The sequence below is a fragment of the Lissotriton helveticus genome, chromosome 2_1, assembly GCF_964261635.1.
Source record: "Lissotriton helveticus chromosome 2_1, aLisHel1.1, whole genome shotgun sequence".
In the NCBI taxonomy this organism is placed as follows: domain Eukaryota; kingdom Metazoa; phylum Chordata; class Amphibia; order Caudata; family Salamandridae; genus Lissotriton; species Lissotriton helveticus.
Window position 1 is genome coordinate 915,944,024 of NC_136059.1, and position 25,743 is coordinate 915,969,766.

The window sequence follows — 25,743 nt, forward strand, 5'->3', positions numbered from 1 at the left end:
ATATAACTTCGCTGAATATAAAGAGCGTATTGCGCCTCATCTCTGTGCAGTGCATGTTAAATGGCCTTGAAAGCTCATCTCAGGGGCTGCATCTGAATAGTGTAATCCGGGGAAGATGTTTATTTGATTATTGACCACACAAAAGGTGATGGTAGGAGTTCATGCTATTTGCCTAAAAACAGGCAATTGCTTGGGGTAGCTTGGTTCTAGGGGCACAGTGAGCACGGGACCCATGTCTGGGCTTACCCTTCCCACTTAGGGCTGCACACTAAACACACAAAACATGATGAGAGGCATGCTTGCATTTATTCTATCACTGGCAATCAATTCGGTAGCTTTCCAACCCATCACCCTTTTGCCCACCATGCCTTCTCGTTTTCGACCCAACCATATGCAAATTAGTCTTGACCCCGCTCCAAAAGTAACAGTCCAGCCCGAACTGCCAGGCCAGATCCTCCTTGAACCAGAACATTAGCTTTCTGCTTTTCAATAACAAACTCATACTTTGGAAGCTTTCTTTCAGATGCAAAAAAGTGTATTGATCAGCCGGCTGAAACCTGGTATCTACTCTGAAGGCCCAGCGGTCTCCACAGGGCCGGGAGAGAACTCAACATATAGTGTGGGGTAGCTTGGCCAGGTTGAGAGGTAATTACGTGTGCCACCCTAATGGACGACAGGCCGCCTGCCAAACTCGTGATTGGTAGTTAATTTGGTCAATTTTAACTTGGTCTATCCGATACAGGGTTTCATTGGTCTAAATATTTCAAATTCAAATTGGTACAGGAAATGTATTCCAGTATGTGCTGTTATGGGAGGGCCGAAAGGCACAGGAACACTTCCTTATCTCGAGGAGGTGCATAGCTCATACAGCATTATCTACACTGTCAAAATAATGCTTGTGCACACAGAGGGAGTGAAATAACGAGCACAACTTAACAGCTTCATGCTTGCAACACTAATGAAATACCAAGAACTTCAGAATGTGTTTCTTCTTTCATTTCTCCTCTCCTGATCTTCCTCCTAATATTCCATGTGAACTCCAAGAAGCCTCAACTCATTCACGTTTCTGATGATTTACCTTGATTTGTCTTGCCTGCCTTACACTATTCTCTAGAACTCACAGCTACTGAAAACCTATTAATTCCACCTGACTGCAGAGGTGACACATGCCAGAGTCAAATAATTTATTAAAGAACAGACACTTGACAACTGTGAAAGACTATCTACTTATGAAATATTAATCCAAGAATGTCACAGTGACAGGGCAGCAGGATAAGTGAGGTGCAAGTAGTGCCACACGTTCTTTTTTTGAACAAAGGCAAGTCATAAAATGTAGGTCACCTAGACAGTACTGCATGCAATTAAATGTAAAGTGTAGGCACAGACTGCAGCTTCAAAGTGTGATGTGTTTTAAAATTGATACTTTTCTCACAAAGGATTAGCCCATGATTGCACGGGATTCGAAGACAGTTGAGGTATTCATGAAAGTTAAGTAAAAAACGTGTGTATTTCATTCACTCTGGGTACTAATTACAATAAACGTCCCATTTGATTTGGCGGATAATGTTTATAGTTCCCATCTCCGTTGGATTTAAACTGGATTGTGGGATTAAACAAAGATGTGTTTCGAAGGAAAGATTTACATTATTCAGAGAAAACCGAAGGCAATTTTTGCAAAACGTTGTTCTTAGGGGAGCTGGCAGAGCGTTGACAACATCAAAATAATGGCTGAAAGCAAAAGTATTTTTTGTGCTGGCATAGCAGGGAACTACTGTGAGTGCAGATGGGCTCCAAGTGAAAAAGCAGAGTGCATTCACTCACCGTGAAGTTGGCCTATAGTGGGGCAGACCCATTACTCCATGCTGTATGTTGTGATGCAAGGGAAAACTGTGGAAGGCTTGGGTCCTGTCACTGACCGGCCTGGACCACTAGTACATGAAAAAACAAAACAATGGCCGGGCAGTATTAAATTGACTACACAGTACACAGACCTAGTGTGATAAATCACTAGGTTGGACAACCATTTGTGTTGATTGACTTATTATTTTTTATAAAATATTTTGTGCAAGAAATTCTTTAGCATCAAAAGATACAACACAACATTCATGACACAATACAAAAACCAAATTCAGTGGACTGAAAAACAATTGTCAAAACAATATGAAAACAATGAAATTGTCATACATAAATAACGTGGACAACTGGGGAAAGGCCTCAAATTAATCACTTTACAGAGGCTCCAATCCTGGATATACAATAAACAAGGGGACTGTTCAGTTTGAAAAAAACCTCCTCGTTATAACCATCACAAGATACACAGTGGATACCACATCAGGTGCTCAGGCTAGGAACAACATGGGAACATCTAAACAATTCCAAAAAGTGTTTTAGTTGAATCCTAGCATGCCCTAGCGATTTGGTATCTTGGAGGTAAGAACGTCGACGCGTTTCGAACCCGATACCATTCGGTGGGTTCTCCTCAGGACAGGGACTGGGGGGTTGTTGTCACTTATTTGTGAGATGGAAGGGTCACTCCCTTGACAGAGGACGAGGTTGCCGCTGAACAAGAACGCGATGCCGGCCGTGGTCAGTTCTTCGATGTATAGATCTAAAGTGACTTCAAAGACACAGCTTATTATTAGTAATAAGCTGTGTCTTTGAAGTCACTGGGTGCCGGACCGTTGCAGCTCGCTTTCTCTATTGAGAACACGCCAGCCCGTGCGGCGGCCGCCGCCTCCCACGCGCTCTATGTAAATAAACGACCTCGTCAAACAAGACTTTAGATCTATACATCGAAGAACTGACCACGGCCGGCATCGCGTTCTTGTTCAGCGGCAACCTCGTCCTCTGTCAAGGGAGTGACCCTTCCATCTCACAAATAAGTGACAACAACCCCCCAGTCCCTGTCCTGAGGAGAACCCACCGAATGGTATCGGGTTCGAAACGCGTCGACGTTCTTACCTCCAAGATACCAAATCGCTAGGGCATGCTAGGATTCAACTAAAACACTTTTTGGAATTGTTTAGATGTTCCCATGTTGTTCCTAGCCTGAGCACCTGATGTGGTATCCACTGTGTATCTTGTGATGGTTATAACGAGGAGGTTTTTTTCAAACTGAACAGTCCCCTTGTTTATTGTATATCCAGGATTGGAGCCTCTGTAAAGTGATTAATTTGAGGCCTTTCCCCAGTTGTCCACGTTATTTATGTATGACAATTTCATTGTTTTCATATTGTTTTGACAATTGTTTTTCAGTCCACTGAATTTGGTTTTTGTATTGTGTCATGAATGTTGTGTTGTATCTTTTGATGCTAAAGAATTTCTTGCACAAAATATTTTATAAAAAATAATAAGTCAATCAACACAAATGGTTGTCCAACCTAGTGATTTATTACACTAGGTCTGTGTACTGTGTAGTCAATTTAATACTGCCCGGCCATTGTTTTGTTTTTTCGTATGTTGTGATGGGCAGAAGCAAAATATAAATAGCATGACAACATACTGGTGGATGTAGAAGGCTATTTGAAAGCCCCTTAGTAGATGCTATATATATATATATTACTTACTGGCGGTCGGCAGTAGGTAGTTATAGCTAGGACCTTGTTTGTATTCAAAAACCATTTTTTCTTTTCCCAATAACTTTGGCGCTGGTTGATGAATCTTTGCGAATTTTTCAAAACTTATGGCCCACTCCAGTCAGCTCCTATTTTTAGAAGTTTCAGGGTGATTCAGCAAAGGGGGGCCAAGAAAAAAAGGGGGTCCCAAAACGTGTTTTGTCTATGTTAATTCCCATAGGAAACTTTAGACACTGCTACAGCCCGAGCTGCTGAGCGGAATTACACCAAATTTTGCAAAAAGGTAGCCCTTGGTTCAGAAAGAGACCTTTTTTTAAATGGTGTAAATCCGTTCCGTAGTTCCTGGGAAATTTTTAAAAAAGAGGTCGAAAAAGGCCTTTCCCATAGGAAACTTTAGACACGGCTACAGCTGCCGGAACTGCTGAACGGAATTACACCAAATTTTGCAAAAAGGTAGTGCTTGTTTCAGAAAGCATTCTTTTTTTTAAATGGTGTAAAACCGTTCAGTAGTTGCTGAGAAACACCCTGACACCCTAGGCCTGCTCAGGGGGTCCCACAAGGAGCCCCAGGGCCCCCCAATTTTTTTTTTTTTTTAAAACAAAATGTGCTGAATTCGTGCTGGGTGCACGAATACGGACGAGAAAATTTAAAAAAAACGAAGCTCTGGCTCAGGTGCTTCGTTTAATTAAGCCCTGGGTGGGCCAGGTCCCGGGGGCAATTTATTAATGAAAGTTTGTGCTTTGTTTCAAGCATCCAGCAGCTTTACTGTTTTCATGCTTGTTTGCCGTGTGTACATGCTTGTTGGGGCCCTGTGGTTAGGTGCGCAGTGCTGGTCTCGCTGCGCTGAACACAAGGACCCGGGACACCTCAATAGCTTTCCGCGTGTTCCCGGACTAACTCCGTGGCCACGCCTCCTTTATTATGTAGCCTGCGTGACGTGACGTATCACGCACCCGCAGGCGCACGGCTACGTGCGTATCAACTAGACTGCGGGTACGCAGTCTCTAAACATTACATTCCTTTTAACCTTTATTAAAACAAAACACAAGCGGTCATTCAAAAGTCACTTAGCTTAATGCTGATGAGGGAATAAGTAAGAACGGCCATCCGGCCTGTTACCAGTCTGGTGATCAGGTCCTCTGATTTCAGCCTACTGCAAAGTCCTCCAGCTGCGAAGATGGGGCTGGGTTTCTCCTCAGTCCATAGCCGGCTGCCTCCCCACTAAACAGAACTCTCCGTGGGGCTTCCTTCGGGACATGGCGGGCGACAGCCCCTCTCCAGACAGGTGGGGGCTAGCAGCGCTAGGCATCTCTGCTGCCGGCGAGTTCAATGCCGACTTGTCCAAAGGGGTTCCACGTTCATCTCTTGGTGGGCTGTTGTTTTCTTCCCCTGGGCTCATTGGCTCTCGGTCTGGTGCTTGGCTGGAATGATCATCTGATGGAGCAGAGGCTTTCTTGAAGAAGGATATGTTGCGTGTGACAGTTTCTCCGTCTCGTTGAGCAGTTACCATGGTGCCGGAGCGGCGTGTGACTGTCTAGGGCCTGGGTTCAAACGGGAGCCGGAATTTGCTTCCCGGGTATCTGTCTCTCACATAGACTCGATCTCGTTCCCCGATGGACGGGTCTTTGGCTCGGCGTCTGAAACTGGCGTAGTCATTTGATCGCTTCCGATTGAGCAGTGTCCGTTGGGAGCTTACTTCGTTAGGGGCCCAGGTATGATGGTGGGGTATTGTGTCTCGGACCATCCTTCCCATTGCTGATGGCCCCGGGGCAGCTTCAGTCGTGCGATGGGGCGTGAGCCGGTACTCCCTCAGGAAAGTGTAGATGGCTCTCTCCAACGGTGCCTCCTCAGCATGGGCAATCCGGATGACTTTGTTAAGAGTTCGCATTAACCTCTCGACTTCCCCGTTGGCTTGGGGCCATCTGGGGGTCACCTTTCGGTGCTGAATTCCCCACTCTTTGAGATATTCAGCGAATTCTTGCCCCTGAAAGGGTGGTCCATTGTCAGTCTTGACCCGTTCAAAGATACCGTGGGTGGCGATGACCTTCTCGAACTTGCCCACCACTTCTTTGGCAGCCAGTGAAGTTATTATTTCCACTTCCCGATATTTGGTGAAATCATCAACGATGACGAGCATGTATTGGCCATCAGGAAGGTGTCCGAAATCTGCGCTTACTTGTTCCCATGGTCTTCTCGGGCTATCTTCGGTCATGACTGGGGGCGGGCACTCGGGCAGTCCTGCCGCCTGGCACCAGTGACATTCCTTGACTGTCTGTTCCACTCTGGAATCCATGTCTGGAAACCTCACTTTTGCCCTGAGTCGACTTTTAGACTTCACTATTCCCTGGTGTCCGCGGTGAACCAGTTCAACTGCTTGTTGGGTCAGGCTTGTTGGCATCACGATCCGTGGTCCCCTCAGGAGGCACCCTCGGCTGTCCACTGACAGCTCGTCTTTCACCTTGATGATGGTTTCCAGCGCCCGTTTAGCCTCGGGCGTTCTCTTGCTTAGTGATGCTTGAAGTGTTTTCCAGTCGTTGGCCCGCATGGCGCTTATTGCCAGTTGTAGGACCTCATCATTGCGGGTCGCTTCCACGATCATGTCGACGCTCATGGGAAGGGGCCTTGACCTTTCTAGTAACAATTTTACATATTCCTCCGTTTCTTCAGCATCTTCTTCTTCCTTGCTGGTTGCCGCTCTGGGATGCCTGGATAGGTAATCCGCCGGGTTCGTCGCCCCAGGTTTGAATTCCAGCATGTAGTCATACTCTTGAGGTTGGAGGATCCATTTCTCTATTCGGGGTGGTGGTTTGGATACAGAACCTCGGAATAGTGGAATTAGAGGCTTATGATCGGTGGATACGGTGAAAGGATGTCCGTAGACGTACACATGGAAGTGCCTGCAGGCCCAATGGATCGCGATTGCTTCCCTCTCGATCTGAGAGTAGCGCTGCTCTGTTTCGGTCAGTGATCGGCTAGCGTAGGCAATAGGCGCCCAGTCTTCACTTCCTTGGCGCTGGGTCAGTACCGCTCCTAGTCCGTATGGACTTGCATCCACCGCGATGTTCGTTGCTTTGGCAGGGTCGAAGTACGACAGAGTCTTGTCAGCCGATAGCGCAGCTTTTGTGTTCTGGAATGCCAGATCCTGCTCTTCTCCCCACTGCCAGGGGGTGGTGGACTTGGTAAGTTCCCGTAGGGGTCTGGTGAGAATGGACAAGTCAGGGATGAACCTTCTGCAGAAATTCACCATACCTAGGAAACTCCGTACCTCCGATATGTTGGTCGGCGCTGGAGCCGCTTGCACGTCTCTCACTTTGTCTGGGTTGGGGGCAACTCCTTTGTCAGAGAACGTATATCCGAAGAAACTTATCTTATTCTGGAGGAACTGGCATTTTTCACGATGTAGCGTTAGACCTGACTCCTTGATCCGCTGCAGTACGCCCCTGAGTCTCTGGTGGTGTTCCTCGACGGTATTCGCGTATATGAGCTGGTCGTCGCTGATGTTCAGGACCCCAGTGAGTCCGCTCAGGACCTCCCGGATAGTGTTCTGGAATACTTTGGCGGCGCTCGATATCCCAAAGTTGAGTCGTCGATAGCGCCGGAGGCCCACGTGGGTGGAGAAAGTGGTGATGTACCTTGAATCTGGATGTAGGGGTAGCTGATGGTACCCTGACCTTAGGTCCATTTTGGAGAACCACTTCGCTCCGTTCAACTCTCCTAGAATGTCATCTATGGTGGACGTGAGATGTCGTTCCCTTTTCACTGCTGCATTGGGTAGGCGCAGGTCGACGCAGATGCGGACCTGTCCCGGCTGTTTGGGTTTCCGCGCCACCACGATTGGCGATACCCACGGAGTGGGCCCGCTGACTTTCTCTATTATGCCTTGTCTTTCGAGGGTGTCAAGTTCTTGCTCAACTTTTTTCCTCAGGTGGAAGGCTATCCTTCGGTGTCGGAGGGCTACTGGCTGAATGGATGGGTCAATGTGGAGGGATACTTCTTTCCCTCTCAGACATCCAATGCCCTGGAAGGTGTCTTCAAATTCTTCAAGAATCGTGTCCAGTTCTTCTTCCAGCACCGCCATCGCGAAGGATATCAGGTGGAGGTCTTCGGCTGCTTGACCGCTGAGTAGCATTCCACTGCCCTCCTTGGTTAGGTAGATGGTTGACGGAACCTTCCGATCCTGGTGTTGTATTTCGGTTTGGAAGCACCCGATCAATGGGATTGGGGTCTTTTGTCCATAGGCGAACACTCGGATCTTGGCCGTCTTCAACACTGGCTTCTCTCGCAGTTGGTTGTAGACATTTGCCGCCATGAGTTCGATCGAGGCTCCTATGTCTATTGTGGCTCTCACCTCTTGGTGTAGTATCATTATGCGGCACTTCGGGAGGCGTTGTTTCTTCCTTTGTGGTTGGTCTATGGCAAACACATAGTGGACCGGGTAATTATTGGAGTCTTCGTCGATGTCTTCGCTGTCCGGGTCTTCTCTGATGACTTGGGCTGCTTCGGGCTTTTGCTTGTAGGACCTGCACACTGTTGCGAAGTGGTTCAGCCGCCCACACGAGCCGCATTTTCTCCCACGCACCGGACAGTCTTGAACTCGATGTGGTGCGCCTCTGCAGTATCCGCAATCTTTTCGACGTTCAGGTGGCCGTCCTCTTCCAAAAGGGCGTTGCTTCGGCCGGACCACATTGACTTGTTCGGCCACGTGGACTTGCTCCACTTTGACTGGTCTATGGAGCGCCGCTTCCATGTGTGACGCTCTCGTCTGCGACAGTTCTTTGGAACGGCCTAACTTCAGAATATCAGCCAGTGGTTTCCCATCTTCTTGGAGGATCTTCACCCGCAGGTTGGAGGAATAGCACCCCTGTATGATTTGGCCACGTATTTCCTCTTGCTCGTCGCGAAAACCGCATGTGCTGGCCAGTTCTTTTAGCCTTCCGTGGAAAGCGTCGAGGGATTCATCAGCTTCCTGTCGTGCTTGCCTGAAGATGAACCGCTCGTAGTCCTTACTGGCCATGGGCTCAAAATGTGCGTTGAGCGTGACATAGGTGTGAGGAGTGGCCTCCACCAGGGTTTTATAAATCCTGTGAATGCCTTTCCTCCAAGGTGAAGAAGAAGCGCCCTGCGTCGTTCTCTCGCTGTTCCGGCCCCCTCAAAGTAGAATTGTAGGCGCTCTGTCCAGTCCTTCCATCGTGGGGCTAGGGATGCTGGTGCGCCGTCAACCACAAATGGTTCAATGGGCGGAATGGTCGCCATGGTGGCACGTGGCAGCTAGCCGTTCTTTCGTGAGGGCGCAGGGGCGAGCGTCACAGGTAGGGGGCTCCTTCTTGTCAGCTATACCAAGAGGGCCGCCAGAGAATGCTGGAATGGGTCCCCCCTGCCGGTGGTGAACGACCTACGCGGTGCTGTGGTGTGCCCACTGATGTAGTGAGGGGGCGCCGGGCCTCCTCAGGCTGATCGCGGGCAGAGCCACGCCCGTACCTGGTGCTGAGCGTCCGTGCGCTGTCTCCCACGTGCAGTCCCTGCTGTGAGGGCCTCCTGCGAAGCGTGTCTGCGTGCGTCACTCCCTACGCTGGGGAGAGACAGCCCTGGTCGGGATCGCCGCAGGTGAGGCCTCTGGCGTCGGTGGCACGATTGTGTACTGCAGCAGGGCGGATTAAAAGGATCGCCGGGGCACAGCATGGGTCCGTTTGACCCTCGTCGCCATTGTCGGGGCCCTGTGGTTAGGTGCGCAGCGCTGGTCTCGCTGCGCTGAACACAAGGACCCGGGACACCTCATTAGCTTTCCGCGTGGTCCCGGACTAACTCCGTGGCCACGCCTCCTTTATTATGTAGCCTGCGCGGCTACGTGCGTATCAACTAGACTGCGGGTACGCAGTCTCTAAACATTACAATGCTCGGTGTGAGATGTCAACACGGGGTCCACCTGGTAGGCCCAGTAATCCCGTCTGTAAGCAGACAGACACGCTGAGCGAAAGTTTCGCCAGACTCCCTTGAGAAGGGGTGCATGGCTCCAGGTGAGGCAGCAGCCAGTCAGCGAGCCTACCTTGAGAAGGGGTGCAGGGCTCCGCCGGAGGCAGCGCTGCAGTTGGCGCTGCTGAGTGGAGAGGCACAGGCCGGGATCATCTCAGCTTCTGACGTGCTACGGAAGGGACTGAGCAGCGTTAAGTCACACAGGCAACGCCAGATCACTCCTGGCTGCTGAGAGTGCCTGCTTAAGGGCCGCTGGTGGGACCTCCGAGCTCTTGTTTACTGTCCTTGGGCACAGTCGCTCTCTTTCAGGCTACGAGGCAGCTGGCGGCACCACCTCTCCCCTTACTGCTGGGTGTGAGAGCAGCGTGCATTGCCCCCAGTGTTACAAAAAGTGGTTAAAGGTGATCATTGTTCGCGCTAGACGGGGGCCAGATTTATTGTGGAAGTTGCTACCGGGTTAATATCTTTTAGAATGTGCTGGGTGACTTTCATTTCAACCTAGCCTTCCCTCGCTCGTGTCTCAGCTCTGCTCTCTTTTTCACATCACCCTCTTTGTTTCACTCTCCTCCATTTGCCTCTTGGTCTCCCGCTCTCTACATCTCCCTCTCTTGTGAGCTCTTTCGGTTACGAACTGTCTTTTCATCTCGCATTTTTCCTAATATATCAGGCGCATCTTTCTTTTGTCACCTTTCCCTTGCTTTCTTTCTCCCTTCGCTACCCCCTCTCTCAGTCGTTTTAATGTCTCTTCTCTTTATCTCCACACAACCCCTCTCTCCTCTCTATTTGTGAGGCTCTGCATTGTTTCTTCTGTTTTCTCTCTCGTCTCTCTTCTAATTCTCCTGCTATCTATTCCCCTCTCTCCATCTCTTGTCTTTCTATCCCTTCCTCCTCTCTCTTTCTTTTTCTCCGCCCTACCTCTTTCACTATGCCCAGTTTTCTCTCTCTCCCGCACTTACCATTCCCAGACAAACCTGACTGTCCATCCCCGGGGCCCAGGTACTACTCCAGGGCTCTCTAGAGCTTAGCAGCCAGCTGTAGTAATTTTATGCAAAGGCTATGCTGAGAATCTTATAGCAGCTTACGGTCCCAACTAAGCTCCCTCGGATGCTGGCCATTGCTTTCTTAATTGCATGTTTATCTATATGTAAAATTAACTTTTAAAATCAAAAACAGTCTTCTATTTTCTTATGTATCCAGTGATCAGAGGCGCAACCCCACTCCTAACACAATGTGGCATCCACATTTAGAGGCAGGGGAGCAGAGAAGGACTTGTTCTGCAACATCTGCCTTCGATACCATGTTAAAAAGAGTGACAATTCGAAGTGTTGCTGACATACCAGCACACTGACTGACACCAGAGGGTGGGAGGACCATCTCCAAACAGCCCACTGCGAGCACCCTTTCCAACTGTGTGGTGTGAGGAAAATATTAATTTTCTACTAAACCCTGAGCTAGACGTTTGAAATCCGGGAACGGGTGGGAAGAGGCAACGTCGCTAAATATGAAATTTCTCCCCGCTTTTTGTGAAAATTAAATACTTATCTATTTGTATTTTTTATTCTTTACTGGTGACAAACGAACTTATAAATAATGCAAATGACCTGGATTTTGTACATGCAGCCGCCCCACTTCCTGGCCCCTCCCCACACTCTGCAGACACATCCAGTAAGTATTAAATGATATTTAAATATATATATATATCTATCTATTTATAATATTCTTGTGCATTACTCCAGCATGTGGGGACCATGTGTAGAATGCAAGGATCCCTTTCAGTCAGGTCCACGTGCCCAAGCGCCTCTGGTGAAGCCAAGGAACTATGCATTTAAAGTTATCATTTTGTAAGCGATCTGCCATAATATATTTAGTCCAACTTTTCTTGTTATACTAAAGTCATCGGAAATGTTAATTCCAGAATGAAACCTGTGTTGGACTCTAATAAACCAAAATCAAGAGGAGTTAGGCCCTCGGGACAGAGATTAGGCAGGGCCGTTAATGGGTATACAACTGGGGAATATGCCCAAATCTCCAAGTTTTTCAAAAGCTTAAATTATTTGGGCTTTTTAGACAAACGTACACAACTTATGTTTATCTTGGTTCAGTATTCAAACCTTTTTACTTAGTTTTTTGAAGATTTTTTCTTCAATCAAATATAGAGATAGAAACAATAGTGTTCATTCTATTGGTCTAATGGTGAAAATCCTGTCGACATTTTAGGGCAATATACGAAAAGTAGTTGTGTCATTGTACTTTACTCCACATGATGAAAAGTGTTTTTTCATTGTTTCTTTGCAGTCTAATTGTTTTTCACAAAGTGTTTTTGTCACAAAAATTGTTTATTCAAAATGTTGTGTGAGGTTGTTTGTCAAATATGATTTGTTAGTCGTGTAAATAAAGTATGATATGTTTTTGTAATATGAAAACTGAAAGACATTGTTTCTATCTCTCTATTTGATTGAAGAAAACATCTTCAAAAAACTAAGTAAAAAGGTTTGAATAAACGAACCCAGATAAACATAAGTTGTGTGCGTTTGTCTAAAAAGCCCAACTAATTTAAGCTTTTGGAAAACTTGGAGATTTAGGCATATTCCCCAGTTGGACTCTAATAATGTAACCCCTGAGTACCTCGGGGTTGAGTAAGGAAGAACTTCCCTTAACGTCAGTTCGTGCAAAAACACAAGAAGGTTTGTTGTTGGTTAAACCAGGTTTAATCACTCAAGGTTTGTACAACAACCCACAGCACAGTGAGTAAACGGCAGCTGGTGGGAAGCCGATGTTGTAGGCTACCAACCTCTCCTTCCAACCGTCCTCTGCACGAATGCCGGTCCCGGCATTCACCAACAGAGGACACTGTGCTAAGTAGTGGCCGACAATGCCACTCGAACGTTGTGGGGGGGAGAGTATTGCTTCGCTGCCTGGATCGTCCTCCGCATTAGTGTCGGTCCCGACACCATCCAACGGAGGGCAACAAACACAAGCTCAGTTCGGGCTCGTATCCGTCGAGCGGGGACTGGATGAAAGTATAAGGTAACGCAAAGGTTCCAACACACTCGATACACCTCAAGTGTGGACAGAAACGGCCGTCCAATCTAGCACGTTCGATAACCCTCGAATGGGGACGGGTACAGATGGCGCTGCTAAGCATGAGTTCAAGGAGCTCGAAAACCCTCGAGCGGGGACTGAGTCAATGAGTGCGCCTGAGCGCGAGTTCGAAATGCTCGAATACCCTCGAGCGGGGACTGAGGCGTTCAGAGCAGCAAGGCGCAAATCAAGCTCGCCTGAATGGTCTCAAGAATGCATGGATTTGGACGGGTTCGATGCAACCCTCGTGCAGGGACTGTGACGGTGCACGACGGGTCTCGGCAAAGGGCTGCTCCAACAAGCAATGTCTCACCTAGTCAGAAGCGCTGGTTCTCCCTATGGACACGGAATATCCGACGCCTTCTTCTGCTTCCGCAGTCTGTTTTATGCCGGCTCGTCCGCCAGGACGTACTGCGCATGCTCTGCGCTATGCATGCTGGGTAGGGTAGTTCCGGGCGTGAGTGGTCTGGGGGTTGTAGTTCGGTCAACGAACCGACATCGCAATTGATCCGTTCTGTGTCCTAACAGTACATCCCCCCTCACCCAAGGGCCGCTCCACCGGGCCGGGCTTGTCCGGATGCTTCCTGTGAAAAGCTCACACCAAACGAGGCGCGCAGATTCCGGACACCGGCTCCCACGATTGCTCCTCCGGCCCATAACCCTTCTACGCAACCAGGTACCAGAGCTTGCCCCTGCTCCATTTGGAATCCCTGATGCCCTCGACCTCAAAGTCCTGTTCGGCATCAACCAAAACCCCAGATGGGATGGAACGCCCGGCCGAGTGTGCCGGTTTGAGCAGGGACACGTGAAACACCGGATGGATCCTCATGCTGGCCGGCAATTCCAACCTCATGGTCACCGGGCTGACGCAAGCCTTGATCCTGTAAGGCCTGACGAATCGTGGGTGGAACACGCTGTGCTTGCGAAACCTCAGGTTTTTCGAGGAAACCCACACGAAGTCCCCCGGTTTGTAAAGCGGACCCGGCCTCCTTCTCCGATCTGCATACGCCTTGTACACCACCTTGGCCTCCTCCAAACACCGTCTGGTACTCACGATCGTGTCCTTGATGTGGGCCACCCTTCTGTTGGTTGCAGGCACGCCCGTATTGGCCAAGGGTTGCACCAGCGGGAGGAACCTGGGGTGATGTCCATAGTCGCTGTAAAAAGGTGACACCTTCGTGGAGCTCTGAGTGGCGTTATTGTACGCGATTTCTGCAAGCCACAGTTTATCCACCCATTCCTCCTTGCCCTGTTCGACGGAACAGCGGAGATATTGCTTCAGCGTTTGGTTGAGGCGTTCTGTCTGGCCATCCGTCTGGGGGTGATAACTGGTGGATAAGGCCGTAGTGACGTGGAGAGCAGAACACCATGATTTCCAGAACCGTGCCGTGAACTGCGACCCACGGTCCGACACGATCACACTGGGCAGGCCATGGACACGCACCACCTCTTTTAGGAGCGTGACTGCCAATTGCCCCGCCGTCCGTACCCCTTTGCAGGCGATGAAATGACCCATCTTGGTCAGGTAATCGACCACCACGAGTATGGCTGTACACCCCTGGTCCTTAGGCATGCCTACGATGAAATTCAGGGAAATGCGTTCCCACGGTGGTACAGGGGTTGGAAGCGGTTGTAGGAGTCCCTGGGGACGACTGTGATCCGATTTAATGGCTGCGCATATGGAGCACGCGGCGACCCATCCGCGAACATCAGCCCTCACCGAAGGCCACCAGAACTGACGCAATACGTAGTCAACCGTCTTCTCCAGGCCCAAATGTCCTGCACTAGGTGACTCGTGGCACCACCTGAACGCCTGTTTCCTCAGCCTAGCCGTGGGAACCAGGATGCAACCGCCATGAACCGGTATCCCGTCCTTAACCTTCCATTCTTCGTGTCTGCAAAGCCATGTCCTCCACTCGAAGGTGCGGACTCCTCTTTGTATTCCACGGAGGTAGGCCCCCGGCTGGATCGCTCCTACCACCGCACCTGGAGAGATGATGGACCTGACGGTCGGCGAGGGACGTCCCGCATCGCTGTTCTGTCTCGATAAAGCATCAGCTTTCTTGTTGTCAGTACCCGGCCTGTACGTGATTGTAAAGTGGAAGCCGGAGAAGAAGTGCATCCACCTCAGCTGACGCGGAGACAGCTGCCTGGTCGCAGTCATGAATTGGAGGTTCCTGTGGTCTGTGAACACAGCGACCACGTGCCTGGCCCCCATCAGCAAGTGCCTCCATTCAGTGAAGGCGTCCTTAATGGGCAACAGCTCCTTCTCGGCTACATGGTAATTCCTCTCAGTCTCATTCAACTTCCTGGACATGAAAGCCACCGGATGCAGCACTCCTGACACCGTGTTCCTTTGCGATAGGATGGCCCCCACCGCCAGATCCGAGGCGTCCGCTTCCACGATGTACTGTAGATCCGGGTCAGGATGAGCCAGAACAGGAGCCGTTATGAAGGACAGTTTCAAAGCATCAAAGGCCTCCTGGGCCCCTGTGGTCCACAGAAACGAAGACGATTTCCTTAGCAACTGGGTGATGGGAGCCACCATTCCAGAAAACCCCTCGATGAACCTCCGGTAGAAGTTGGCGAAGCCAAGAAAGCTCTGCACTTCCTTAACGTTCTTGGGGGCCGGCCAGGCTACAACAGCCTTCACTTTCCTTTCGGCCATCGTCTGTCCGTCAGGGCTTAGCATTACCCCCAGGAATTCCACTGAGGTGACGTGGAAGTCGCATTTGCTGAGCTTGCAGTATAAGGAGTTTTCCCGTAGGATCTGTAGGACTGTAGACACGTGCCTCACGTGGTCCTCCATGCTATCCGAATACACCAGAATATCGTCTATGTAGACGACGTACACATCCAGGATGTCTCGTAACACGTCGTTCAGGAAGAACTGAAATGCCGCAGGGGCATTACAAAGCCCGAAGGGCATCACTTTGTATTCGAATAGGACGAACCTCGTTTTGAAGGCCGTCTTCCATTCGTCCCCACAACGCATGCGGACAAGGTGGTACGCCCCCTTCAAGTCCAGCTTGGTGTATACCCCTGCACTTTTGACTTGTTCCAGGAATACGTTTATGAGTGGCAAGGGGTATCTATTCTTGACGGTGATGGCGTTCAGCGCCCTAAAGTCCACGCAAGCGCGAAGTTCTCCGTTGGCTTTTGGGATAAAAAAAAGAGAGCAGGCCGCCGGTGATCTTGATGGCCTTATGAACCCCAGACTCAGCATTGTGTCTAAATAGGAACGGAGGTGGTTGTTCTCGGGTTCGTACAAAGCATACAGCCTCCCGCTAGGTATGTTAGCCCCAGGGACTAAATCGATCTGACAGTCATAGACCCTATGGGGAGGAAGCGTCTCAGCTTGCTTATCATCAAAGACATCCCGGAATTCATGATATACCCTTTGGGAGGGTTACCTCCTTCTCTGCGGCCATGGCCACCGCATACCCTTGTGTCTTCTCCGATAAGGGTTCCTCCGAGGACCGTCCGCAGAACTGGGAACAGTAAGGGGAGTCCATTTAGATTGTCTGGGTTTCCCAGTCGATAGACGGGTTGTGTTTCTTCAGCCATGGCAACCCTAGGATGACTCCGTATTGAGGTGCACAGATGACATTGAAGTCCATGACCTCCCTGTGTTGTGATCTGTAACCCACCTCAATATCCCCCGTGTGGTGACTGATGGGCCCTGAAACCAACCTGCACCCATCTACCGCATATACGTCCTCTGGGACCGAACATGGTAGGAGCGGGACCCCGATACGGTCTGCCTCCTTCTCATCCATAAACAACCCAGTGGCTCCTGAGTCTACCATCGCTGAGACAGAGACCCACTCCTCCTGCACTCGTAGACGTAGAGGAATGAACAGATGTCTGGGACTGATCAAGGCGTGCCGCTGTATGGAAGGGATGTATCCATGACTCCAGGAATCCCCTTCTTTGTTCCGGGAGCCCGTTAGTTATCCGCCCCCTTTTCCACTGTCGCTGTTGACAGTCGGCTGGGGCGAGAACGACCTGTTCTTGGTTTAGCCGGACACTCGCGGAAATAGTGCCCCTTATTTCCGCAGTACAAACACAGGCCCTGTTTCCTGCGGGACTCTTTCTCCGTTGCAGTGAGGCTGGCTCTAACAGTCCCTATATCCATGGGCTCGTTCCGAGGAGCCGGAAGCGGTTCAGCGGACCCTGGATGCCCTGAAGCGGATGGTGTCTTCTCTTTCTTTGGCCCACCACCACGGCGTTCGCTTAACCGATGTTCTAGGCGAAGGGCCAGGCTGATCAGGTCTTCGTAATGTGCGGGTTGGGGGTCGATCTGGGCGATCACGTCCTTCAGTTCTTCGCTCAGTCCCTGGTGGAAGAGCGCTGTCTGTTTTGCCTGCGGCCATTTCGTTTCTGCTACAAGACGCCTGAACGCGTTCAGATACTGGACGAGCCCTGTGGACCCCTGTTTCAGCCCTAGTAGTTCTCTGTCTGCAGTGTACGTATCTGCTCTCCTGTCGAACACCTTGACAAATTCCTCTTGAAAGGCTTCCCAATCGTACAGAAGCGGGTCATCCCTGCTCACCAAACGCACGGCCCATTGTGCAGCATTCCCTACCAGATACGAGATCATGAAGGCCACCCTCGCCTGGTTTGTCGGAAAGGATTTAGGCTTACAGGAGAAGTGCCGGGTTACCTGCGTTATGAATACCTGTACTGTAGAGGGGTCCCCGCTGTATCTTTCTGGTGTGGCCAGCGGTATGGCGACCGGCATTTCCACCACTACCGCAGCTGGTTGTCCTGTGCTAGGAGCCCCTGCATTGAAGGGATTTCTCTGCAGTTGGTCCATCCTAGCCCTCAAATCAGCTGTCTCCTGACGGGACGTGGCTAGCTCGGTCTGTACGTCAAGCAAGGCTGCCAACACGTTGTCCTTTGCGGCCATGGTCCTGTACTCAACCAGGAGGTTGATTAAAGTTTGTTAGGTCGGATATTATGTAACCCCTGAGTACCTCGGGGTTGAGTAAGGAAGAACTCCCCTTAACGTCAGTTCGTGCAAAAACACAAGAAGGCTTGTTGTTGGTTAAACCAGGTTTAATCACTCAAGGTTTGTACAACAACCCACAGCACAGTGAGTAAACGGCAGCTGGTGGGAAGCCGATGTTGTAGGCTACCAACCTCTCCTTCCAACCGTCCTCTGCACGAATGCCGGTCCCGGCATTCACCAACAGAGGACACTGTGCTAAGTAGTGGCCGACAATGCCACTCGAACGTTGTGGGGGGGAGAGTATTGCTTCGCTGCCTGGATCGTCCTCCGCATTAGTGTCGGTCCCGACACCATCCAACGGAGGGTAACAAACACAAGCTCAGTTCCGGCTCGTATCCGTCGAGCGGGGACTGGATGAAAGTATAAGGTAACGCAAAGGTTCCAACACACTCGATACACCTCAAGTGTGGACAGAAACGGCCGTCCAATCTAGCACGTTCGATAACCCTCGAACGGGACTGGTACAGATGGCGCTGCTAAGCGCGAGTTCAAGGAGCTCGAAAACCCTCGAGCGGGGACTGAGTCAATGAGTGCGCCTGAGCGCGAGTTCGTAATGCTCGAATACCCTTGAGCGGGGACTGAGTCAATGAGTGCGCCTGAGCGCGAGTTCGATACGCTCGAATACCCTCGAGCGGGGACAGGGACGAGTAGCGCGAATAAGCGCGAGTCCAAGGTGCTCGAAACCCTCGAGCGGGGACTGTGTCAAGGCGTGCGCTTGAGCACGAGTTCGAAATGCTCGAATACCCTCGAGCGGGGACTGAGGCGTTCAGAGCAGCAAGGCGCAAATCAAGCTCGCCTGAATGGTCTCAAGAGTGCATGGATTTGGACGGGTTTGATGTGACCCTCGTGCAGGGACTGCGACGGTGCACGACGGGTCTCGGCAAAGGGCGCTCCAACAAGCAATGACTCACCTAGTCAGAAGCGCTGGTTCTCCCTATGGACACGGAATATCTGATGCCTTCTTCTGCGTCCGCAGTCTGTTTTATGCCGGCTCGTCCGCCGGGACGTACTGCGCATGCTCTGCGCTATGCATGCTGGGTAGGGTAGTTCCGCGCGTGAGTGGTCTGGGGGTTGTAGTTCGGTGAACGAACCGACATCGCAATTGATCCGTTCTGTGTCCTAACAAATAAACAGCATACTATTTTTAAAAGGTAACCTGCTTCTTCTATATCTCGTGTTGTTTTGTGGAGGAGGCTCACCCTACGGCCAGTGCATCCTACCTTGTGTGTTCACTCTCTTAGGGGAATGTTCCTAGCGTCTGAAGCCTTGAAATAGCGCTGTTTGTTAATGCGTATTTAGGCGATGCGGGTGCTAGAACTGCTGCGGTGTTTGTAGATTGAAATCATTTATGAAACGGTAGCCTAAAATGGATTCCCAATGTGTCTGATGTCTGTTGGTGAATGTAGAGCCAGTAAGTATGCATTGTAACCTCTGCTTCACTTCTTGGTCATACATGTGATCCTCAGCACATAATTTCTTTCTCTCTAAACCACGGGTTTAAATAAGTGCACAAATCCTGTTGTTTTAGAAACTGCCTTAATCTAGTATTAAGCACTATAAACACGTACTAGCCAGCAATATTTCATTTTCACCTGATCAGTTTGTGGAAGAATGCAGGGCCCGCCTGCCACTTCTTGGCTGAGCAATTGGATATTTATGAAGTTTTCCCCAGTGCCAGTGACTCTGGGTCAGTATACAAGTTTAGGGTCTTGTCAGTCAAGGAGCAGGACACGTCCCTCCCCAAGCAGACAATAGTGCTACTCCAGCTAACTGTTAGGGTTCGTGTTAAGGCGCTAACAGTGAGGAGCTAGCGAGCGCCAGCCAGAATATTATCTCTGTCCTTGGCACCTGAGAAAACAAATCTCACAATTGACAAGGGGTAGACTCCACGCAAAAGTTTAATAAACTGGAACACGAGGCCCTTTTCACAAAATTGCTAGCCTCGTATTTACATTTTGTTTTCAATGTTTCCGTTGCGTAAAACTGTTACATAAAATTTGGACAAAAAACGTCAAAGGGTTGTGTAAGTGCAGGAGGTGTGCAGTCTCTCACAACCATCAAATACGTGTGTATGTATAGTAGCAAACACTTGGTGCTTTGAGTGCACACGGCCTTGTGTGCTCTGGAAGACGTTGTGGCCAGAAAACTGCATCTAGTGTTAGGAAATGTGCAATGTCCTGGCATCTCCTGCAACGCACTGCACATGGGGCCCATTGTTCAAAGTATGGACTGTCACAAGTGCCATTACTTTCTACTAGCCACATACCAATTGTGTACTGTAGAGCAAGACACTCTTGCGTCATAAATAAATAGAAAATATATCAGCCAAGATGCGTACATTGAGGCTTAGTCATTTCTGCATACTTTAAATTTGGGAAAGTTAGGGGAATGCGTTAAAAGTAGATTCAAGCACGTTATAGTTAGAAATTAGCATTTAAAAAACCTTTGAAATTCACGGAAAAAAACATAGGTTTCAGGCACGTTTTAGTTAGAAATTAGCTTTAAAAAAACCTTAGAAATTCACTGAAAAAAACATAGGATTCAGGGGCGTTTAAGTTAGTTGAACATTTCACTCGTACAAAAACATAGAAATTCCCCTGTTGTAGTTAGCTCAGCTAACTATAACTCACGGCCCCGCAATGCAGTGCTGATAACATCACATATTACATCACTCATGACATTTCCAGTGACATCACTTATGACATCACTGATGACATCTCAAATGACATCACTGAAGACATCATCCTTGTGATAGAGTGGCAGACCTCTCACCCCAATATAACCTTTTATACGCGCACTCTAAAATACAAAATACCATTTTCAAAACAATGGACAAACCAATACCTGTTACAACATACCCATTCACTAATTCCAAGATCTACACACACATACACTCATTCACCAAATGTCCTACACAGTCACTCTGACATGCACTTACTCATTATATGTACTCCTACACCTATACATACACTTACACACCATCCCTCATCCATAGAGTTACTCACACACATAGTCACACATACAAATAAAGTATCAAACATCCATTTACTTGGGTATACAGTTATACACACACCACCAAATTTACTTCTACAGAAACTAACACATACTTATTCTCTTAAACAATCACTTATAGAAACACATACTTATTTATGCGGGTACTCTTCCAATCTCTCACTCTCACATATACTCACTTACATACACCAATACTCACATATACTAGTTTAAAACATATGTAGTTACTCATAAAGACACTACTGAGACAGTCAGTCATTCACCAACATACCCATACACACATTCATCCACCCATACAGTACTGCACACATGCTGTCTTCAACACATACAGTGACTTACTCATTCATGCATCTATGCACAAAGTAATACCCCCAACGAACCACACAGACACCCAGACACTCATACTGATACTTAAAAAACCAACTAATAACCCATGTAGACCAACCCAAGCTGTCCTTTATACACAAAGTGAGAGACTGATACAGATGTTTACACATTTAAAGATTACTCACTAACCCATATATTCACTAAGATACACTTAGTCAGTTATATAATCAGTTTCACACAAACAAAGTCATCTATTTAGACACTTATATACCACCTTATTCTTCCATCGACCTCGACATATAGATATATAAAACATATTTAAATTTCACAAAAAAACACATTCACTGGATGATGTCATCAGTGATGTCATCAATAATGTCATTTGAGATGTCATCAGTGATGTTATGAGTGATGTCACTGACTATGTCATGAGTGATGTAATATGTGACGTCATCAGAGGTGCATTGCGGGGGCGCGAATTATAGTTAGCTGAACTAACTATAACGGGGGTATTTCTATGGTTTTATATGAGTGAAATGTCCAACTAACTATAACACCCCTGAAACCTATGTTTTTTTCAGTGAAAAAATATGTATATCATATATATATATATATATATATATATTATCGCTCCTGTTGCACCCTGTTCACGCACTCATACACGGGTGCTGTCTGCGGTTGGCGCCACCGCAACATATAACGCTCCTTGTCCCCTTCTTTTCTTTCAAAGAGACACAGCACTCACGGGGGGAGAGTTAAGATTTTATTTAAACTCTCAAACGCACCAGACGCGTTTCGGAATAAAATCTTAACTCTCCCCCTGTGAGTGCTGTGTCTCTTTGAAAGAAAAGAAGGGGACAAGGAGCGTTATATATATATATATATATATATATATTCAGTCACACACACCCACATATAAACACACACACACACGCACGCACGCACACGCACACACACACACACACACACACACACACACACACACACACACACACACGCTCACAAACTCACACACACACACACACACACACATATATATATATATATATCCCAAAAGCAGGTTTCACCCTGTAGCACTCTGCATGGAAACGCCAACACAGTTGAGCATGATCACCTCCTTTAATGTGGGCAGCAGGAACAGCACGTAAGTCCACAACACAAGAGAAACGCCAAACATGTTTCGGGCTCCATGCCCTTGTTCACTGGCTGTAATCAACTCAGTCCCGGCAGCTGTGAGGACTGTTAAGCAAGTAATCCCGCCCAAATGGGACTTCCTTAGCCTAATGGCATTCTAGGGTATGTAGTCCTTCATTCCCTATCGTGGATGCAAACCGTGGCTTTGTATACAAAAGTAAAAACCCAAGTGGGTCCTGTGGCAGGGAAGACGCCACACTCTCTGCTGACTTCTTTATCCCCACAGAATTCGGCATGTTCAACTCCTGTGCGTGCTAATGACTGCAGGCATGCAGGTCCGCTTTCTTTTGCGGCGGGGCATCTCCGCGGTGGAGCACACCGCAATTTAAAACCCAAAAGTAGTTTTCACCCTGTAGCACTCTGCATGGAAACGCCAACATAGTTGAGCATGATCACCTCCTTTAATGTGGGCAGCAGGAACAGTACGTAAGTCCCCACCACAAGAGAAACGCCAAACATGTTTCGGGCTCCATGCCCTTGTTTACTGGCTGTAATCAACTCAGTCCCGGCAGCTGTGAGGACTGTTAAGCAAGTAACCCCGCCAAATGGGACTTCCTTAGCCTTATGGCATTCTGGGGTATGTAGACCTTCATTCCCCGTCGTGGATGCAAACCGGGGCTTTGTATACAAAAGTAAAAACCCAAGTGGGTCCTGTATCAGGGAAGATGCCACACTCTCTGCTGACTTCTTTATCCCCACAGAATTCGGCATGTTAAAAAAAAAAAAAAAAAAATCAAAAAAATATATATATATATATATATATATATATATATATATATATGCCACAAAACTTCCTTCCATCATAAGAAGTGAGGGACACAGTGGGGCTCCTCAAGACATTTATGAAAGAAAAGCGATCGGCATGTAGGTAGTTATACTTAGGACCAAGTTTTCTTGAGTAGAGCATTTTTTGTTTTGCTTATAACTTTAGCGTCTTTTGATGAATCTTCATTAAATTTTTCAAACTAATTCTTTGTTCATATCAGCTCCTATGTTGATAGTTTGGGGGTGATTCATCAAGGGGGGCCCGACAATAACTGGGGGTCCTAAAACGGGATTTCTCCATGCAATTTCCATAGGAAAATTTAGACATGGCTACAGGTTGAACGGGTGAAAGGAAGTACCTCAAATTTAGCAGGGAGAAGGGTCTTGGTCTAGAAAGCATGCTTTAGTTTTTTTGGTATAAATCCATTCAGCAGTTTTGGAGAAATATTGAAATTTACAGATATCGATATTTGGGAATTCTGCCATCTGATTGGCTGAGGCATTACGAGCACGAGATTGCTGGTTATTGCCTGCGAACGGTTGCAACTAGGAAGTGTTGGCAGCCATTTTGTGATTCCATTGAAGTGAGTAAGGGGAAAAAAGGGTGAAAAAAGTAAGAAAGAGGAGGGTAGGAGCACTGTGAGCTCTGTGGAGTGGTTAGAGTGTGCTATACAGTGTGAAGCGCAGTACTCGCCGCCAGTGTGAAAGTGCTAAACCATGAGCTGATTGCTGTAAACTGATGTGCTCTGGGTGCTGTGGCATACTGGCTGCTGTAGCATAGTTGTGCAGGTGGTGTTAGTATGCGTTTAGACTATAGCAGGAGTGGGAAGCAAACTACTCACTCCAACCGATCTGAAGACCCGGGATGAAACCGTGAGCCTAAGCCGTGAGCTGATTGCTGTAAAGTGGTGTGCTGTGGGTGCTGTAGGATCCTGGCCGCTGTAGCAGGAAAAAGTCAACAAAGTTGGAAAAAATCAATCCAAGAATAACGTGAATTTCTTACAAGTCTTGGAGATTGCAGTCCAGAAGTTCTTCAGCGGCTTGAGATGCATAATATTCCAAGAGGCGATTGTTGCCATCGTGTGAGAAAAGCGAAGCAATACAATTCATATCCTCGAAGGGACAGTAATGTTCCTCGAATGTTGGAGCGGCAATTTGAATTGACAGGCAATCTGAGATAATGTCAAAGGTCACACATTGCAGGAGATCTTTCGCGGCTGAGCAGAAATCCCATTCCACCAGGATACCTTTTTGCGTTGCATCCGCCAATGCTCCACTGGCCTAACAATCAAGTTCATGGTTTTCAAGATACTCCATTACCTGCTGGATAGTGGGAGCGATTGTTGGGATGTTGGCAAGGCATAGATCCATTCGTGTCAGATGTGCTGAAAATTGTGTAACAATTCACAAAGTGTAATGGGAGGTTTGTATATAAAAGGGACTGTATTTTTCTTTAAGTTTGTGCTATCTGCAGTTGACAAGTTTTGTTTGCAGAAGTGATGGACACTTCTCTTTGAAACAAAATCGCTTTCAGTTTGCTCAGTTTAATGAAATCTGTTTTTAAAGTAGGTGTTGAAGGCCAAGTTGAACTTTGGGAGTTACTTTGTGTGGGTGGGACTAGACATTGCCACAGGAAGTTACTGGGTTTGAAACAGTAAGGACATATGGTATGCCAGCTCACATTCCGCAGCATTCCATGTTATTAAGAAGCAGATAACTGCTGTTAGAAAGCTGTGTGAATGTTGATCTGATTGTGGGAGTTGGCGTACTTTTAAGAAAGAACGCAAGATTGGGGGCTGTAAGCTTAGAAGAGTCGTACAGTTCGACATTCTTGCATAGTAATGAATGACTGCCATTGTGGTCGCACTTTTCACCTGTGAGAAAAACTTCTGTATCCTCTTTAAGACAGCAATTTGTAAATGGGGGAAACCACTGCTCGTGAATAAACGTGCTACCTTATATAATCACATACAACATGACAAACAACATATACACCTAGCAGGCACAACAACACTACGTACTGTGGGAACCGTGGCTAGCCATGTACACACAACAAACATGCCATGCCACACAATGCAGAAAGCTGGGAGAGATGGGAGCAAAGTATGTGAAAAGGTGGCAAGTGATTCTCGATTATAAAAGTATACAATGCAAAGTGTTGAGGGGATGTGCAGACAGACTTAAGTATGCAGAGCACAGACATGTACATGTCAACACACACTGATGTTCTATTGAGTGAAGTGGACGCAACCATGATAGTACAGTCAGTAGGGAAGATTGCGAAAACATAACGCGTATGTGCCCCCTCCACCCCCAAATCTTTAGCGTAGTGGGCTTGCTCGGCGTATGCAAGGCTAGCATAGGGGTATGAATAAAAGGTACGTTTCTCTGGGTGTGATTCTCTACCAGAATGGCGAACATGTCTGCAGGTCTGCACAGCTTACACCACCACGAGACTGATGCGTTGAGCGAAGGTGGCTGCGTGAATGATGCTCTCCGCCTGATGGTACCCAGAAACCATTATGGCTGCTGTGGCGCACATATGCCCCACAGTTCACCTTTCAACACCGCCATACGTGAAAGAGGGCCCACCACGTGCCGGCGAAAGCTCCTGAGCCGAGGTCTGCGAGCTTGGAAGGCTCCTGAGATCAACACTGGCTACCGCGACACAGGAACTCAGTGCCCAGCCTGAGGCCAGGCACCGTGGAGTGCTCTGTATACTACTAACACAGTAGACAAACAGGTACCAACAGTGGAACGGTGTCTTGATCACTAAGCGTGGGCGTAAAATCCGTTCCGCTCGCG